The sequence below is a fragment of the Cynocephalus volans genome, chromosome 11, assembly GCF_027409185.1.
Source record: "Cynocephalus volans isolate mCynVol1 chromosome 11, mCynVol1.pri, whole genome shotgun sequence".
Taxonomy (NCBI): Eukaryota; Metazoa; Chordata; class Mammalia; order Dermoptera; family Cynocephalidae; genus Cynocephalus; species Cynocephalus volans.
The window spans coordinates 123,505,533-123,523,828 of record NC_084470.1 but is presented as its reverse complement, the minus strand read 5'-3'; the positions used below and the strand labels follow the sequence as shown (position 1 = coordinate 123,523,828).

The window sequence follows — 18,296 nt, the reverse complement described above, 5'->3', positions numbered from 1 at the left end:
CTGCAGAAGAGAAAAATTAAGTGAATTTGAATACAGGCCCATAGGAATTATCTAAATTAAAGCAGAGAGAGAGTTACGGTCAAGATGGTGGAATAGACGTTCCCCAGCATCACCCTCTCCCACAAATCAACCAATTTACAACTATAAAAACATAACATCAGCCAAGCTGGGGCCGCTGGAGCTCAGGGGAAGAGGAGGAGAGAACTACAGAGTTCATGAAGGCGGGAGGAGCCACAGTGAAAGAAAGAAAAAACCGCTCGGAGCGTTTGCTAGAGCTGCTAAGTGCACGCAAGAGGAGCAGGCAGAAGCTGCAGTTGTGTCCTTCAGATGAAGTTGCATGGAGGTGACAGGGGAGAAGAGGGTCTTGGTGGCCCCCAGGACAGCAAGACCTAATAGAGTTCCTGTGGACCTACGCAGGAGCGAGGAGCCAGAACAGCTGCAAAAGGAGAGCCATTCAGAGGCCGGTGAGTCATCACAAGGGACAGGTGCAGGACCCGTCTCATGGGAAGTGTTTGGAGCACGGGCAGTGGGGGAGATGGGCCCACTGGGAGAACACCGGGACACAGCAAGGACAGCCGACCTGCCCTCCAATCAGTGCAGGACCACTCAGAGGAGACTGGTCAGGAATATAGAACAGCATGGGGTGCAGTTTGATGAAAAGACTCAGGCCCAGATCAGAGTTTCTACATAACCCAGGTGCACTGGATCTCTGGAGAGCTGGAAGTACCTATAAGGTCAACCATTAAACCCTGAGCTGCACAAAAAGCCTTGCCTAGGGAAACAGCAGCAAAGCTGCAATTTAGCTCAACCACAGAGCTCAAGTACTGGTTCCCACAGGAAGTTCCCCCATTTTAGAGGTAAGCAAAGGACAAAATATTAGTTCCGGCCCAAGCACACCACCAGCACCTCAGGGCCCGCCAGGGGACCTGAGGTCTGGAGCCTGGAACCGGACACCCTCACCCACGACCAGGCACACTGCCAGCACCTTGGGGCCCGCTCGGGAGTCTGAGGTATGGAGCTGGGGACTGGACCCCCCTCCCACAACCAGGCACACTGAGCCAGTGATAAGGAGCATGCCAAAAACATCACCTCCATGTGGGTGGCCCACCACAGCCACCACAGTAACCATAGCTGCCATGAAAGTGGCTGACGTCATAACCACCATGCAGATGGTCCACCAGCCCCTGGAGTGTATTGACACAAGGAGAGTCACCAGCAGAGACCAAAGAAAAGAAGAGGATGTCTCTCTCCACAAAGCCCATTCCAGAGTGACAGAAGAAGCATCTGCTCTACGATAATATTGGGGGACCTGATCACACCTCTCAGCATTGGACAGATCATCTAGGCAACAAATCAACAGAGTAACCATTATTCTTTCAGAAGGAGAGAAGAAATCTAGAGTTATCAGTGGTGGGAGGGGGGAGGGAGAGAGGGATAGGGAGAGAGCGGACAAGGGGCATAAAGAATAAGTATGATTTGTAACAATATATATACTAGTAATATTGATTTGATCAACATATGTCAACGTTGAACCCCAAAAATATGTATAATCAATTATGATTCAATAAAAATTTTTTTAAAAAGAGAGTTGTAGAAGAATATACACAGTATGATGCCATTCATGCGGTTAAAATAATGCAATGCATATATAGTATATAATGTAGTAAAAGTATAAATATATGCATGAGAATGATTAACCTCAAATTCAGAATAGTATTTTCTCTGTGGGGAAAGAGAAATTCAATAGAGTGAGAGCATAAACTATATTTGTAATGCTTTATTTCTCAACTGTATGGTGTTTGCAGGTGTGATGGTTAAATTTTATGTGTCAACTTGTCTGGGCCATAGGATGCCCAGATATTTGGTCAAACATTATTCTAGGTGTTTCCATGAGGTTGTTTTTGGATGAGATTAACATTTAAATCAGTAGAATGAGTAAAGCAGACTGTCTTCCCTAATGTAGATGGGCCTTGTTCAATCAGTTGATGCCCTGAATAGAACAAAAATGCTGATTCTCCCTCATGTAAAAGAGAATTCCTCCTGCCTGACTGCCTTCAGACAGAGACATTGGCCTTTTCCTACCTTTGGACTTGAACTGAAACACTGGCTTTTCCTGGGTCTTGAGCCTGCCGACCTTTGGACTAGAAAGACACAGTTGGCTCTCCTGCTTCTCAGGCCTTCGAGTTCAGACTGGAAACACGCTATTGGCTCTCCTGGGTCTCTAGCCTGCTCTCTCTCCTTGAAGTCTTGGGACCTGTCGGCCTCCATAATATGTGAACCAATTCCTTATAATAAATTCCTCTCTCTATATATATATTTACACACACACATGTGCTCCTATATATTCTATTGGTTCTGTTTCTCTCAAGAACACTGACTAATACAACAGCTATGTTTGTTACACTGTTCTCTATATCTTTTGCATGTTTAAAATATGTCATAATAAATTACAAAATAAATAAATAATGAATGGATGTTAGAATGTCAGATGCTGTAGAGGTCAAGTAAAATGAGAACTGGAACATGCACATTAGATTTAGCTTTTCAGAGGCCCGTGATTGCCTTTGCAGAAGCATTCCCAGGGTGTGTTCAGAGTGGAGGCCTAATGTTGATGGGTCGTGGACTGACAGGGAGCACATACACCCCTGGTGGAGTTTTGCTACCCAGTGAAGGAGAGCACAGGGGCCACAGTGGGGTGCAGAATAGAAGAAGGGGGTTTAAAAAATGGATGACTTCATTTCCCCTTGGGGCTTCTCTACTAATTCTGTTGGAATTATCACAGTCCTGGTGCTCCTTTGGTCCTTATGATCATTTCAGTAAAGATGCTAGGAGACTTGGACTTCATCCCCTTGTGCGTACAAAGTGATTTTTAAAATATCTCACCACAGATGCAAATACTCTAGATCTTAGCTTTCTTAGTAGCAGTTTTCCAAAAGGCATACATAATACCAATCTGTCTAATGGAAAGAAAGGTATTAAGGCCCTGATGATCACATCCCAGCCCGAGGTCTAAGAGGAACATCAGATTCACAGTAAATTAAACTAAAATGTCACAAAGGCTCTGTACTAGAATGAGACAGAGAGAGAGAGAGACAGAGACAGAGAGAGTTGTCAGATCGTGGCTGAAAAATATCGGGTTACTTGGAGGTGGTGTTTTTCTTTTATTTTTCTTTCTTTCCTTTTTTCTTTTCTTTCTTTCTTTCTTTTTTTCTTTTTCTTTTTCTTTTTTTTTTTTCTTTTGCCCTCCTAATGGTTTAGTGTTGCTAATGGTTTCCCAATTTAGTTTCAAGGGGACTGGCAGCAGGATTTTCCAGGCCACAGAGGCTGGAGGGGACACCCTGTTAGTCCGTCTCACTCCTCCCAGAAACTCAGTCTGGGTTTTATTCTAATTTCCTCTTGGTCTCATCAAAGGAGTTCCAGATGAGGAGATTCTGAGCAGGGGTATTTCTTCCTACCCTTCCCAGACGGATTGCAAGGTTTTTCCAATACTCTGTTCTCCCTGGGGCTCTCCCTGGTTGCTGCAGAGAGAAAAACACCAGCAGGGGTCAGCAGTGTCCCATAGCTGGCCGGAAGCCGCTTGCCACATGTGCGGTGTCTCCTGGCACTGCTCGGGCTGCTGGGTAATTGGAGAGCACCTTCCCAAGGAGGTCTTGGCATCATTCTGAGCACAGCGGGCTCGAGATTCCTTTCCCTGAACGCGGAGTGGGCTGGGGAGTGGAGGGTGTGGGTGTATAGTGCAGACATCAGCAATGCCAGCTCACCAGCTGCTCTTCTACCGGGAGGTTTTGATGTGTGTTGGCCCGTGCCATGTATTGTATAGGTCTCGATGTCAGAGGACGCGTGTCTCGGATTTGCCTGGTTGAAATTTTCCCAGAGACCCGGGATGTCTGCATGCATTCAGTACCCAGGCTCTCCGCGCGGGGCGCTGTGCCCTCGGCCACGGCTCAGAGAAGCGTCTGCGCAGCTCTCCCACCGACTCCTGCCCGTCCCGTCCCCCGCGCATGCTCAATGGGAGGACAGTCTCCCGCGGCAGCCCAGGGTCTCCGGAACGAGGGTCTCGCGGCTGAAGCCACAGGACAAGAGCTGCTCACGTTTCCAGATCCAGATCCCTGGCTTCCGCCAGCCCTCTCCCAGACGTCTCCCGGGTCCAGTCCTCTTTGACCTCTCTGGTCCACATTGCTGCTCAGCTCCACAGCGCCCCCCACCTCCCAGGGTCCCCAGGAATATCCAGGTGGCTGGAAACATTCCACTGGAGAATCCCTGCCTCCTCCCTGGCTCCTCAGTCTCCCCGACCCTGGTGTAGTGGTGCGGGGGAGGGGGATGGGAGGAGGAAGGGGATCAGACGACCACAGAGGGTCTACGGGAGTGTACAGCTGGAAGCAAGGCTGGGCTGGAAGAGGATCCCTGTCTGCCTCTGAGACTCCCAGGGCCCCACGACCTTCCAAGGAGCCTCCGCGCGCTGCTGTGACAGGCAGATGCCTGCTTTTCCATCTGCTTTTGAAAGGAGAACTTTGGCAAGGCTTGGGCACCTGGCCTGATTTCCCAGGATTAGAGTTACAGCAGCTGATCTACGCAACAGGTGTGAGCTCTGCATTACAGCTGCTGCTGAGCACATCTGTACCCACAATGAGGAGGCTGCAGTCGCAGCAGGACCCGTCAGTCACCCACTCGATCCCAGAGTTGAGGGGAGTGCATCGAAAGAAAGTGCTAGGAGATGAGAGCAACTTGGAGAAACCAAGATTAGCATTCAGAGAGCACCTTTCTCCTAGAACTCTCGAGTGGGACCCCTGACGAGGTCTCCCCAAAGTCACTCTCGCTGGCACCAGCAGCATGGGAGGAGAGGGCTGACTTCTCTTTTACCTTGCTCCCCAGCCCCTGGGCTGCAAGCAGCTCCTCTTCATTCCTGGCCAGCCCATCTCAGGCCTTTGCAAGATGGAACTCAGAATCCTGGCTCTCAGTAATTGTCCCAGAAGGCTGGGAGGGCAGTGCCTGGAAGAATGGCTTTTTAGACATGCAGATAATTTCTTGCCATTCTGGAGACTCAAACTACAGAATCAATTCAAAGGAAGGGAGAACATTTTGGGGCTCTCAGTCTTTGCCAGGCTCTAGATTCAATGCTTTACCTACATCGTCTTATCAGATCCTCCCAGCAACCCTGCCACATAGGTATTGTCAGGATCATTTGTTTTGTAGGGGAGAAACCAAGGTTACAGTTACACAGTTAGGAAGCAGCGAAGCTGGGACTTGATTGCAGCCATGACTCCAAAGCATGTACTCTGTCTACTGGGCACACTGCCTCAAACCTCCCATTCCCTGTAAACCCAACATCTGGTGCCATTCTTCTGCCCTATGTAGGGAATTGCCTGCCTAATCCCCACATCATCCGTTTCTGCTCACTACAGCCAGAGTCACCTCTACAGCTTTTATCTCCAGTCTCCTTTGGCAATTCACAGCCCCCCAATAGTTCCTATCACCCTTCCCAAAATGTCCAAGCTCCCATCACCCCAACCCTCCTATCACCTCACCAAAGTGGACATCACAGCCTCGGAGTCGACACCTGGCACCCACCCTCTTGCCAGCCACTCCTGAGTTCCCATACCTGATATACCCTTCCCCGTGTCCAAGCCTGCTCCCCTGGGCCCCTATCATGGCCTGAAACTCTTTCTTTGCCTTGGCTGACCACTCTTCAATGTCCACACTTCACACACCCTTCTTTTTCTTCCTCTCAAGACACTTCTCAGTGTTTTAAGAATATTTATTGATATAAGAAAATGTTTACAGAATATATTAAGACTATCTTACAATTTTATGTGTAATTATATAAGTAATACATGAATACATCCCCTTGTAAAAACCAAAGTCAAACACATACAAAAAATTAATGACTCCCTTGATGGCTCTTTCCAGACGTAAACACTGCTGTCAATTTGAAGTATCGTTCCAAACTTAAAAAAAAAACCTTACATACAGGTAAATGTACACATAGAAATATACACTTTTGTGGTGCATCTTTTGACATAAATTGGATCATAGTGTGCAAATTGTTTTGTAACTTTTATTCCTGTTAATACTCAGTATTAAGACTCTATGACTATGCAGCATATAGAGAGAGAGTTTGTATATGAGTAGGTTCTGGATGGACAAACACTATTTCTTACTGCGACCTTAAGACTCTGCTCCATATCCCCCTGGCAAAACCAGCTATGTAATTTACAAGATCCAGTGCAAAATTAAAATGTGAGATTCCTTGTTAAAAAATCATTATGAATTTCAAGACAGCAACAGCAAAGCATTAAACCAAGCAAGGAGCCCTTCTAAGCATGGGGCCCCATGTGACTGCACAGGTCACATGCCCACAAAGCTGGCGCTGCCAGTGGGCTCTACAGAGACTTGCTGACGTTGAACTGGCTGTGTCCTAGATTCTTTGAGTCAATGCATCCCCTGTTCCGACAATGGACATTCCTGTCTCAGCCTCCACATTGGATCTTGTCCCCTGATTCTGCACCCAGCCCACCCCAGCTGCATTCTCCGCTCCAAGGCCAGAGTGCCGAGCATTCCAGCACAGCTAACTCTCAGGGTCCACGCCTGCCAGTCAGCATTGCTCTGGGGGCACCCACAAACATGGGGCGAAGGGTTGGACAATCACATCCCTGTGCCTTGGATGGAAAGTCTCTCAGGAGATAACAGAGCACTGAACTACCAACCAAGAGACATGGACTTCATTTCCAGCCCTGCCACTAAATTTACTGTGTACTAAATTGGCAAGTTGCTTACCATCTTGGCCCTGTGGTTTCTTTATCTGTTAAAGGATAGGGTGAGATTAGATAGTCTTTAAGACCACGCCCAGTTCTAAAAGTCTATACTGTATTTAAATGACTCTAAGAGACTAATAGTAACTAACATTTCTCGAGCACTTCCCATACGTCATTTATGTGCTAATTTAATGCTCACAACAATCCTATGAGGTAGGCACTGTTATTCCCATTTTACAGATGAGGACATTGAGGCTCAGATTAAAACATATACTGAACAAGGAAAAATTTGGGGGGGTGATGGAAATGTTCTAGAGCTTGATTGTGGTGATGGTTGCACGACTCTGTAGATTTACTGCAAATCAGAGTTGTGCACTAAGAATGGGTGACTTTTATTTTATTTTATTTTTTCTTATTTTTCTTTTTTTAAAGATGACCAGTAAGGGGATCTGAACCCTTGGCTTGGTGTTGTCAGCACCGCGCTCAGCCAGTGAGCAAACCGGTCATCCCTATATCGGATCCGAACCCGTGGCCTTGGTGTTATCAGCACCGCACTCTCCCGAGTGAGCCACGGGCCGGCCCTAGAATGGGTGACTTTTATAGCATGTAAATTATACCTCAATAAAGTTGTTGAAAAGAAAGAAGCTAGTAAATGATAGAGCCCTTCCCCACTACCCCACACTGCTGTGGAGTCCTTTCCTCTGCATATACACTTGAACGCAGGGGCTCAGGAGCCAGACTGGCTGGGTTAAATTCCTGGCTTTAGCACCTACTAGCTGTGAGACCCACACAAGATACTTAACCTCAATTTCTTCACCTGTAAATGGAGATTAAAATGAAACCTCTTTCATAGGGTTGTTGTGAGGATTAAATGGGCTAATATACATCAAGTGTTCAGAATAGCATTTGGCACACGGCAAATGCTATATAAATATGAACTATTATTTTCTCCTCCGGGACTGCCACAGCCACAGCCAGGCTTTTTAAAGGGGCACAACTCTCCCTGCCAACCTACCCCTACTCTCCCCTTAAAGAAACACCTCCTCTTCAAAGGCCATCTTTGGAAAAGCACTGTGATGGCTTTCAGCACATCTCACTTCCCGGTAAGAAGAGAGAGAGAGGGAGAAACAGCATCTTCCCGATAAGGCAGTGACTCGCTCGCTCTCGTAAAACATTCATTACCGTGCCAGCTTTTCCCCACAGGCTCTTTCTCCTGGGTCCTCATAAGCTCAAACAATCAACACAGAGGGCCTTTCTTAAAGGGGCCCCCGAGGCCAGTCCTAAGGCCAGAGTGGCCGAGGATGGGGGGCGACTGCTTTGCCCACGCCCCTCCGCACTCCACTAGCGTGGGAAGCCCCCCACCAGGTGATGACATCGAGCTACAGAGGACAAGGGTTATTAGTGGACAGATTTCTACCACTCAGAAATGGCTTTTCAAGCACTAAGCCCATAACCAGAGCAAATTTAACCGGGGTGGGGAGCGGGTGGGGCTGGGGATATGAGCTGATGCTTTCTGTTGCTGACGGCCCTGCTGCTCATGTGTGAACCGCACTAGCTAAACCACTTTCTCTTCCATTATCTCACTGAGTCCTCATCACAGCCATGGTAGGTGGGTATTATTGTCCCCTGGGTGTCAACGCTCCCTTTGACTGATGAGCAAACTGAGGTGACGCACTTCAGCAAGCGGCAGAAGCAAGGACGGCAGAGTCAGGTTTTCTGAAGCCAGGCCCAGTGTTTTTCCACTGAGCTTCGGAGGAGGAAGTCAGAAGCTCCCTTGGACTCCACCTCAGAATTCTAATGACGTTTATTAAATGCTCAAGAATAAAGCAATGTACTGTCTTCCTATCCCTGTCAGGGGCCTTACAAACTGCTCTGGGAGCCCTGAACGAGAGAGTCAGCAGGGTAAAAACAGTCCCCCTGTGGGCCACAAGGAATGCAAGAGCTGTGATTCTGTTCAAATCTCCAAAGTCCCACATTGATAACTCAAGTGGTGAAGCAAATGAGCATTGATCCGCAGACCTCAAGGTGGCAGGAAGATAGGCAGAGCCCCCGGAGGAATCAGGCTGGGGCTGAAAATGTCACTTTCTGTGCTTCCTGCCGGCTTCCAAAGCTCTCATCCCACCTCATCTCAGGCCTGGTCTCAGACACTATGGGGGTGACAAGAGCTTCTGCGCTGATATTTTAAAACCCATTTGTCACGTTGACATTAATCCTCTTGTTAACAATCTCCTGCCCCGAAGCAGGACTGACTCTAAGCTAATGGAGGACAGGGAACAGGGGAACTGTTGGGTTTTAAGGAGCCATAGTGAGAGGTCAGCAGGGCCCAGAGGCCACCTTCTGGGGGGACCACTTTTGGGGGATGAGTGATGGAGGGAGTGAGATTAGGGTCACTGCAGGAGACCATCCAAGGATCCCCTCCCCTGCAATGAGCCTGAATCTTTCCCTCCATCACTCACCAACCATTTCACTCCCCAGCACCCCTCTGGCTCTCTCCACCCCCACCCGCACCCCACAGCCAGGCCCTTGCCTTTGCCTCTTATTGATTTTCTTATTTAGGGAAAATCCATTTTCTTAATTCAGAGCAACTGAGTCATCACTGTGTTCAGACAAAAAAAATACAAAGTAGGCAGTTGGCAGAGGCCACTTCTGGAATGGGCGGGGACCCTGTTTTTACCCAAACAGCACTCTATCCATGCTCACTTCTGGCTTCTCCTCACCGCCGCTCTGTGGTACCAACTTTCTTTTAGTGGCCTTCATATCCCCTGCCTGTCACCCTACCCAGACCGGCCCGTTTACTCCCCTCCCTTCCCTAACTCGTCCACGTGCTATTAGGTTTATCTACATGTACAAGTTTGCTGTTGGAAGTTTGTGACTGGGACATTTAGAGCTGGGTCAGAGAGGCCTTGAATGACCAGCCACTCATAAATGGGAGAGAAATATTGATCCTCTGCACTGGGAGAAGAGATTTGACCCTTACAAAATTATATCTTTGGCCTTCTTTTCCATTCTGGGTAGTACCCAAGGAATAACACCATGCCAACATTACCAATGTGGATGGGGGCCCTGCCTCCAGCCTCACAATGAGTCGGGGGCAGTTCAGTCTCTGATACCCATTTGCATGCCTACTGTGTGGTCCTTGGTCCCTGGGCCTAGGAGGGCCAAGAAGCTCAACCAGCCCCACCCTACGTGCACTTGGGAAAGAACAGTGCTCCTTGAAGAACCAGGCTCCCCTTTGCAGGCTGAGGGGACTGTGAAGAGCCAAAAAGGATTCCAGTTAGCACATCACCGAACGCCAGATTGAATCTAGGACTCCAAGATCAAAATAATAGCCAGTGTTTTTTGAGTATTTACTATGTGCCAAGCACTATTCTAAATGTGTCACCTATGCAATCTCATTTAATCCTCCCAAAATCTTATGAGATAGGAACTATTATTATCCCATTTTGTAGATGAAGAAACTGTGGTAGTCAGAGGTGAAAGAATTCATTCAAGTTCCCATGGCTAGTAAATAGCAGAGCCTGGATTTGAATCCAGGTGTTGTGCCCTAAGAGCTCACATTTTTAGCCATTATACACTGGGCAAAGGGCTCATCTCAGGGGTCACGCCCCCTGCCCCCAAAAGATAATTTATTCCTTTCATGGACATAACTTATATAAAAATCCATTTCCGTAATCAATCAGGAACTTCTTGAATGTCCACTGTCTAGTGTCCCCTTTTCTCCCCTTATGTTCACAGCCACCGTGGCCTGACTGGGTAGGGGGTTCAGGCAGGACTCCCCTGCTCTCATCCTGACTCTGCTCACCCCGGCTGATTTTGCTGGCAGAGTTCTGAGACCTCCCAGGGAGTAAGCAGTTTTATCCCTCAACCCTCCAACTTCCAACTCCATTGCCCTGGAAGTAAATCAGGCCTCGTGTTTGTTGGCTGGAGTTGGAGATGTGTCTGATCCCCATCTGCTGGGTCCTTGGCCACAGCTACTCCCTTTCTCCTACGTAGCTGGAAGCCTGCTCCAGAAGCAGAGGCCACCTGATTTCCTACTGCCCTCTTCCTGCACAGCCTGGAAGCCCCCAGGCCAGGAGTCAGGGTGGGAGACTGCAAGAGGGGGTTGGGCGGGTGGACTCCTGGCAGTGCAGAGAGGTTGCTTTAGGTTCTGGCTGAGGACCTCCTAGCATTCACTCTCCCAGGCCTTGTCATTTCCTCTCCCCTCTTCTTCCCTCTCCTCCCACTCCCAGGTCCCTGGAAGGAGGAGGGGTAGCGGCAGGGTCACGAAGGTAGGGGCGAAGTCACTTAGTTTACTGAGCACTTACTATTTGCCGCCCACTTCCGAGGCCTCCCCTCTCCTCAGCACCCAAGAGACCCAGCTCAGACGGCGTGACCCTTTAGAGAGGTACAGAGAGGGAGGAAAGGGGTGGCCGGAGCTCGGGGCTGGGCAGGGAGGCTGGCCGATCCGTCTGTCCCCTTCTCCCAAAGAACTGCCGAACCGGCAGAAGCAGCCGGAGGACGTGTGTGGGGGAGGGAGGGATCCCGACCTGGAAGTGGTGGCGGCGGGTCCCCGGGCAGAGGAAAGGCTCGATTGTGCAAAGGTTTCCTGCCCTGCCAGCTCGCGGCCCCAGCCCCGCCACAGAGCAGCCGCCTTTCTGCGGCGGGCGGGGAGGCGGGGCGGGAAGGCCGAGGCAGGAAAGGGTTACGGGAATAGCTTTCCAGTGACAAAGTCTGGAAGGGACACACGCCTCCGCCCCCCGGCCGCCGGGCGCTCCCCTCCCCGGACCCGCCGCGGAGGCAGCCGGCGTGTGCCCGGGGCAGCGGGTCACGAGGCTCCGCCCCGCCGGGCTCCGGGGACGGCACTTTGTTCAGGATGCCGCCTCCCTCCGCGTCGTGGGGCCGGGGCCGGCGGCCGTCCTAGAGCGAGGCCTGGGTCCCAGGCGCGCGGCGGACGCCGAGACTCGTGCGAGGGGCCGATCAGCCCGGGGAGCCCCCGGGAAACTTTCCGACCGCGAGGGGCGGGCGCCCGGACCGGCGCTGCTCCGGGGGATGCGCGACTGTGCGCGGCGGCAGCGGCGGCGGCGGCGGCCCGGACCCGGAGCCCGGCAGGGCAGGCGAGCCGGTGAGTGGCACGCGAGGCGGTGGCGGAGCCGAGGGTCTGCGGCTTCCCACTTGCGGGACCGAGCTCCGGGGGGAGGTGACCTTGGTGCGGGAGGGGCGCTAGAAGAACAGCTGAGACGCCAGCGGCTTCCCGGGAAGGTGTGTGCCTGGAAGTGCCTACGGGGCTGCGCGTCTGATTTCTGAGGTGACTCTCCAGGGGCTCCCAACTCCAACCCTTCCCAGCCTCAGTTTCCCTGCCTGTGAAATACCTGCAGTTTAAAGCGCGTTGGGATCTTACAATCAGAGACGCGCGCGCGCTGCCTACATCGTCTGTCCCTTCCTTAGAAGCAGCCAGTGAACTCTTCTCCCGTCCCAGCAGGAGCGAGTGGGACAGCTGGGGCAGGTGACCTTACCGGGCCCCCAGAATGCGCTGAGGAGCGTCCTCCCGTCGGTCTCCCTCAGGCTGTCCCGTCTGGCGCCAGCCCAGTGCGTCTGGGAGGGGACGCAGGAGAAAGGAGAGGTGGGGCGAACACGGGGAGCTCACCTGGGGGCGCCCGGTGCTGGGCCCCTGGGGGTCCTTTCTGATCTTTCAGAGCAGATAAAAACTGGTCAGAGGATAAGGAATCAGCCAAGTCTGCAGAAGGGAGACAGGGAAACCGGGAAGGACAAGAGTGGTGGGGGTGGCCACCCAGCAGAGAGGGTTCCTTGTCCCCGGAGCCGAACACAGGAAAATCAGCTGGCGAGTCAATGGGACTTTGTTAGGACAGTCACAGGGCGCAGCTGGCGCCGGCTTAAGGGAAGCGAGGATCCCCCCTTGATAACACGCTGTTTATCTGGCTTCCTGTTTCAATGGTTGGGACACCATTGGCTCGTTCAAATTCAATGCTGAGAAGCCCGTGGCCACGTTCGCTCTGCAAATTCGCAGGGCTCGCCTGGGTTTTCACCTCCTGGGCTATCGCTTGTTCCTCCTCCCCTATAACTGGCTTATAATGGGCAAGAGGACTTCACACAAAGAAATGCCTCCCCAAGTAGGTGGAGCTGTCACTCCAGAGACCTTGTCTAGCTTCAGGCCAAACATACATGTGACTCTAGTTTGCTTATGAATTTTTAAAATCCTGCTTTGAATTTTGGTTGGTGTGTCTTTGGGTTTAACCTGGGAAGAGAGACAGAGGGAAAAGGTTGTAACTATGGATTTCATTCTCTAAGATGAACTTTATAGTGGTAGGTGTTTTCACTGCTAGTTTCTAGGGGAAGTTCTCAATCAGTTTATAGTTCTCTGTCAGGCTGTATTGCTAACTACCTAGATGATCAGAGAGCAAATAATTCTTCACCTCTCTGCCCTGGTTTTCACTTCTGTAAAATGGAATCAGGGAAAATTACTGCTGCTGGCAGAATAGAGAAGGTTTTTCAGCTCTGTGCTCTAGCCTCTAGGGTCCATTTCCTGAATTTCCCAGGTTGAGAGCAGTCCCTAATCGGAACTCTTCCAGCAATTTATCTGAATTCTCTTGGAGTGGGTCTTATGTTTTGCTTTGTACGAGTGTGGAAAAAAGTAATTAAAAGATAAAACAAAATTTCTCGTGAACTTTTTGAAGTACCCCTGTATTTTAGACATTTGCATATTTGTGCACTTGCCTGTGAATGCCCTCCAGCCAAACACCCTATCTGACCACCCACAACACCCAGCACACAATAGGCACTTTATTTATTTATTTACTTATTTATTTGGCAGCTAGTTGGTACAGGGGTCAAACCCTAGGCCTTGGTGTTATCAGCACCGTGCTCTAACCGACTGAGCTAACCGGCCAGCCCGCACAATAGGCACTTTATAAATGTTTGCCGAATTAATAAAATTTGGGGGAAAAAAAAAATCTAAGTACCCCAGAGGCCTCTCATCTAACTCAAGTGCCCATTTATTCATTCTTTGAGAGTTGTTTGATTTGTGCTCGCCCCCTCCCCCCCACCCCTCCAGCAAAATGTGGTTCATAATGAGGTTGACTTGCCCACAGATAACTGGGCAAGCTTTAAGCATTTGGGCCTTTTCTGGGATCTGGCTTCCTTGGCAAGCCTTGGCCTGAGGAAACCGAAAACAAGAATGCTACTTCCCCTTCCCTTGCCTGATCTGGCCCCCTCCTGAGTCCATGTGAGTCCCTGGTATCAGCTCAACTTTGGCCCAGTAGAAAAGAGTGACCTGAAATTAGAAAAGTCTTCCGTCCATCTTTTCAAATTTGTCTCTTTTCATCTTTCCATTTTCGATTAATATCACTTCTTTTTTAAAGTTCCTTTGAATTCTTAAAGGGTTTGGCCTTTAAGAAAAACTGGAATGCCAAAGTCAAAGGGATCACCACCCCGCCCAACCGCCGCCCTGCCCTTCTCCCCTTTACAAACCAGAATAGAGGCCCACTGAAGGGAAGGGCTGGGCTCACAGCCACGCAGCTGGGGTGCCGCAGAAGCCAGCTCAGAGCCCAGGTCTTCTGGTTCCCAGTGCAGGGCTCGTTCCCTTGGAGCAAATCATCTCCTTGCACTCAGAATTTTTTTCTCCCTAGTGTTTCCATCCAATTTCAGCAGATGTTACTTAGCTGTTCACAAGAGAGAGGAACAGAAACATAATGAGGGGTAAGGAGAGCTGTCTTTGTGACGGAACCAACTACCAGCTTCCAGAGTCTCTGGAACATGGAGAGCTAAGAAATGTGGCAACACTTGGCAAACACTTCATTTTTCTGGCCCCTGGTCACACACACACAAAATAATTACAACACTTTTAGTTCCTCCTTCAATTTAAAAACAAAAAAAACAAGCCACCAACTTTTCAAGTGAAAAACACACTCCCCAGCAAACAGTTTCCTGGGCCTCATCTGTCCCCTCAACCCCCTAGGAAGGCTGACTCAGATCTGACTTCCTCTGAGGGGCCTGGGATTTTGCTTCCCGGTTTCCTGTGACTCTTGAGATGTGAAGGGAGGCAGAATGGCTGAGACCCAGCCTGCTCTGACCCGCCCGTGGCTGTGGTTCAGGTTCTTACACATGTCCTGTGCAGTGTTCACGACCACCCCCATCAGATCTATTTGCTCTACTTAATTTTAATATGAGATGCACTAATATGCATGAAAAATTAAAGGCACTGATGCCTGTGCCTCCACCAGGGACCGTTAATAACAAGATGTTTCCACTTCAAAGGACTCCAAGACGATTCTAATGTCCAATCCTCCCATGTCCTGAAAGCTTTCATAAATGGAATTGTTTCCTAATTTCCTTTTTGGATTGTCCATTGCTGGTGTATAGTAACACAACTGATTTTGTGCGTTGATCTTATACCCTTCTTTATTTGCTCTAGTAGCTTTTTTGTATATGGATTATCTGGGATTTTCTAGATATAGGATTTTGTCAACCACAAATAGAGATAGTTTCACTCCTTTCTTTTCAATTTGGATGCTTTTTATTTCTTTTTCTTGCCTAATTGTTCTTGCTAGAACTCTCAGTACAAGGCCGCGTGCATTACATTGATTGTTTTCTCATGTTGAACCTCCCTTTGCATTCCTGGGATAAATCCCTCTGAAAGTTTTTTTTTTTTTTTTTCTTTATCCCCAAAATTTCATTTCTTTTATTTAAAAAGGCAATACAATTGGACAAAGTGCTAACATTCTACAGTTGGTTGGGTTGAGGCATGTTAATTATGTATTTTTTATAATTACTGTACTTTAAACATTTGAACATTCTTTATTATGGTAAATATACACATAACATAAAATTCCCCATTTTAACCATTTTTAAGTGTACAGTTCAGTGGCGTTAAATACATTCACATTGTTGTGTGACTGTCAACGCCAGCCATCTCCGGAACTTTGTCTTCCCAAACTAAAACTCTGTACCCATTAAAGAATAACTGCTTATTTCTCTTCTCCTCAGGCCCTGGCAATCACCATTCTCTATGAATTTGTAAATATTTCTTAATAACTAGAGAAGTCAGGGCTTCAAGACATTAAAGGGTGAAAGGGCCCTATCTTCCAGTCTTCCAAAACCATCTCTCAACAACTTCCCCCATGACAGAGGTGGGGCTGGCTCGTATAACTCATTCCTGTAGATCGTGAGCTCAGAGGGCACCAAGACCTATTTTCCTCTAGCTCGGTGCTTTTCAATCTTGGTTGCACATTAACATCACCTGGGGAGCTTTCAAAAATTACTGATTCCTGGGCCCATCCCCAGAGATTCAGATTCGTTTGGTTTGGAATGCAGATCCAGTTTCTGTCATTTTTAAAAAGCTCCCTAGATGATTTTGATGCACTGTAAGGGTTAGAACTACTCAATGGTTGAGCTGATTTACTACCTGGACCCCCTGACTGGTAGCAGCTTTCAGGACATGGTTCCCTCCGCATCTGGTCAGTAGTACTGACCCACTTTACATCCCTTCCCTGATGTTAAAATCCATTTGTAACTAGAGTAAATGCCAACTTAAGTAGAATTAAACTTTCAAAGTGGGAAAGACCCTAAAGTGTCATGTAGCTATTTTTCCCCCCAGATATATTAGTTCCCTCTTAAACATCCCCACCAGGAGCCATCCAGGTTGGCCACACCTGTTGCTGGGTAACTCCCAACACCAGTGTGTTGAAATCATCTCATTCTGTATTTGGGCAGCTCTGTCTTTCAGAGTTTCTCCTTGCATTAATAGGTCACGGGTTTGACTCTCACCTATTGATGAAAGATACCAGAAGTTAGTGGGCTTCACCAAAATGCATCCCCAAATAAAGTGGGGGGAATTCAAAATAAGTCATGCACAATAAGTGTAATTGCCTGCAAAGTGTCAGCCTTTCAATAATTGGAAACAGCTACCATGTGCCTGTCCCCATCTTTTCCTCTCTGCTCTCAGCAGCCCTATTTTCTTCAGACCTTCATTGGGGTGTGTCCTCAGGTATTTTCAGGGAAGATGTATGAGATAATAGCAAGATTCTGAACCACAAAATGGTTTGAAACTTAGAGTCAAGTTTCGAATCTTGACTTTGCACGTAAAGTCTTAAGCACATGATGAGTATACAGCACATACTGGCAATTGAAATTGTGTCCTCCACATTGGCATCATTATTCCTGTGTGACCTTGGGTAGGCCATGGAACCTTTTAGAGACTCAGTTTCTTCCCCCAGGAAAAGTGGAATGAAAATTCCTTACTGACGGGACAATGTTTCCCAATTTGCCTGATCTTAACCTCCTTGTGCCTCCCCTCCCCCCCAAACACACACACACACACGCACACACGCACACACACACACACACGCGCACACACACACACACACCTGCCACAGTGATTCCTGTGATCTGGCAAGTTTGGGAAGTACACTCAGAGAGCGACTGCATAAATCAAGCGAGAGTATGCAAGACCTGACCCAGTCCTTGGGACACTCAATGTGTGTGCTCAGTATATGCCAGATGTCCCCCTCCTTTACCCTCCTCTTTATACTCATCACCCTTAGAACAAGCTATGATTTATCTCCGTGTCCAGAATGAAATGCAGCACTCCAGTTATGAGCTTACTGAACAGGTCTTCCACAGGCAGATCACCTATTATCAGTTAGACAAGGCAGATTTTTTTTTTTTTTTTTCCAATTTGCAGATTGCTCCAGAAAACCTGAGAACTGGGAGATCTAGGAAGGGATAAATGAAGACATTAAAAAAAAGAGTCTGACTATATCTTATGCTTTTTACTGTTTGTGGTTGAGTGGTTTCATTTTGTTGTGGTCTTATCTAATTTTTTTGTAGACTTCAAGCATAGCACAGAATAGGTCCTCAATAAGTTATTGCAAAAGTCAATTACCAGTGCCTTTTTTCCCAGTTCATTGGTGCAGATAATTGAGTTGACAGGGAAGGAATATCTGGATTCTGGGTAGTGCCAAGATACCAACTGCTCTCTTCCTGCTTTCCTTTTAACAAAGGAGAGACAGCTGATGGGACACACAGCTAAGGAGCCTCAGCCAGGACCAAAACTCAGCAGCTGCTGCCTTGTCTCTCATCTGGGACAGTTCTGTAGGGTCCCCTTGCCCTCCTTCCCTAAAGCTCCAGAAGGAGGGCTGGACTGCATGGGGCACCCCTGCAGCACTGTGTTCTGTCCGTTGGCCCCCAGACCTTTGTGGTCTCCATCACCTTCCGGGCATGGCCAGCTTTACCAAGGAACTTTAAGAAGACATCAGCAGAGCTCGCCACTACCTCCCTGGGGGGAACTGTGGAAGTTGCATAGTCAGGGCCCACACCTAGTTCCCAGGGGCAGGGAAAGGGCTACATGACAGTTAAGGTGCTTTCCAATGTTGCAAGCTTTCCCCAACAAGGTTTTATTTTGAAGACTGTCAAATCAGTAGAGAAGGTGAAAGACTAGTACATTCATTCTAGAGACATTCATTGTTAACATGTTGCTACACTGTGCTCTCTCCACATACATGCACATACATGCATACAGTAAAATTTTTCTGAGCCATTTGAAAATAATTT

The 18,296-nt window shown here is 48.6% G+C and overlaps 1 protein-coding gene across 3 annotated transcripts in view; it reads left to right on the top strand.

Moving 5' to 3' along the window:
• The first annotated feature begins 11,819 nt into the window (after positions 1 to 11,819).
• The window catches only part of NAV1 (neuron navigator 1), a 251,002-nt gene continuing 244,525 nt past the window's right edge, over positions 11,820 to 18,296 (top strand). For all 3 annotated transcript variants that reach the window (XR_010024868.1, XM_063113832.1, XM_063113831.1), the window contains exon 1: positions 11,820 to 11,853. The gene's annotated coding sequence lies outside the window, so the exon portion shown is untranslated. The remainder of the gene's footprint in view (positions 11,854 to 18,296) is intronic.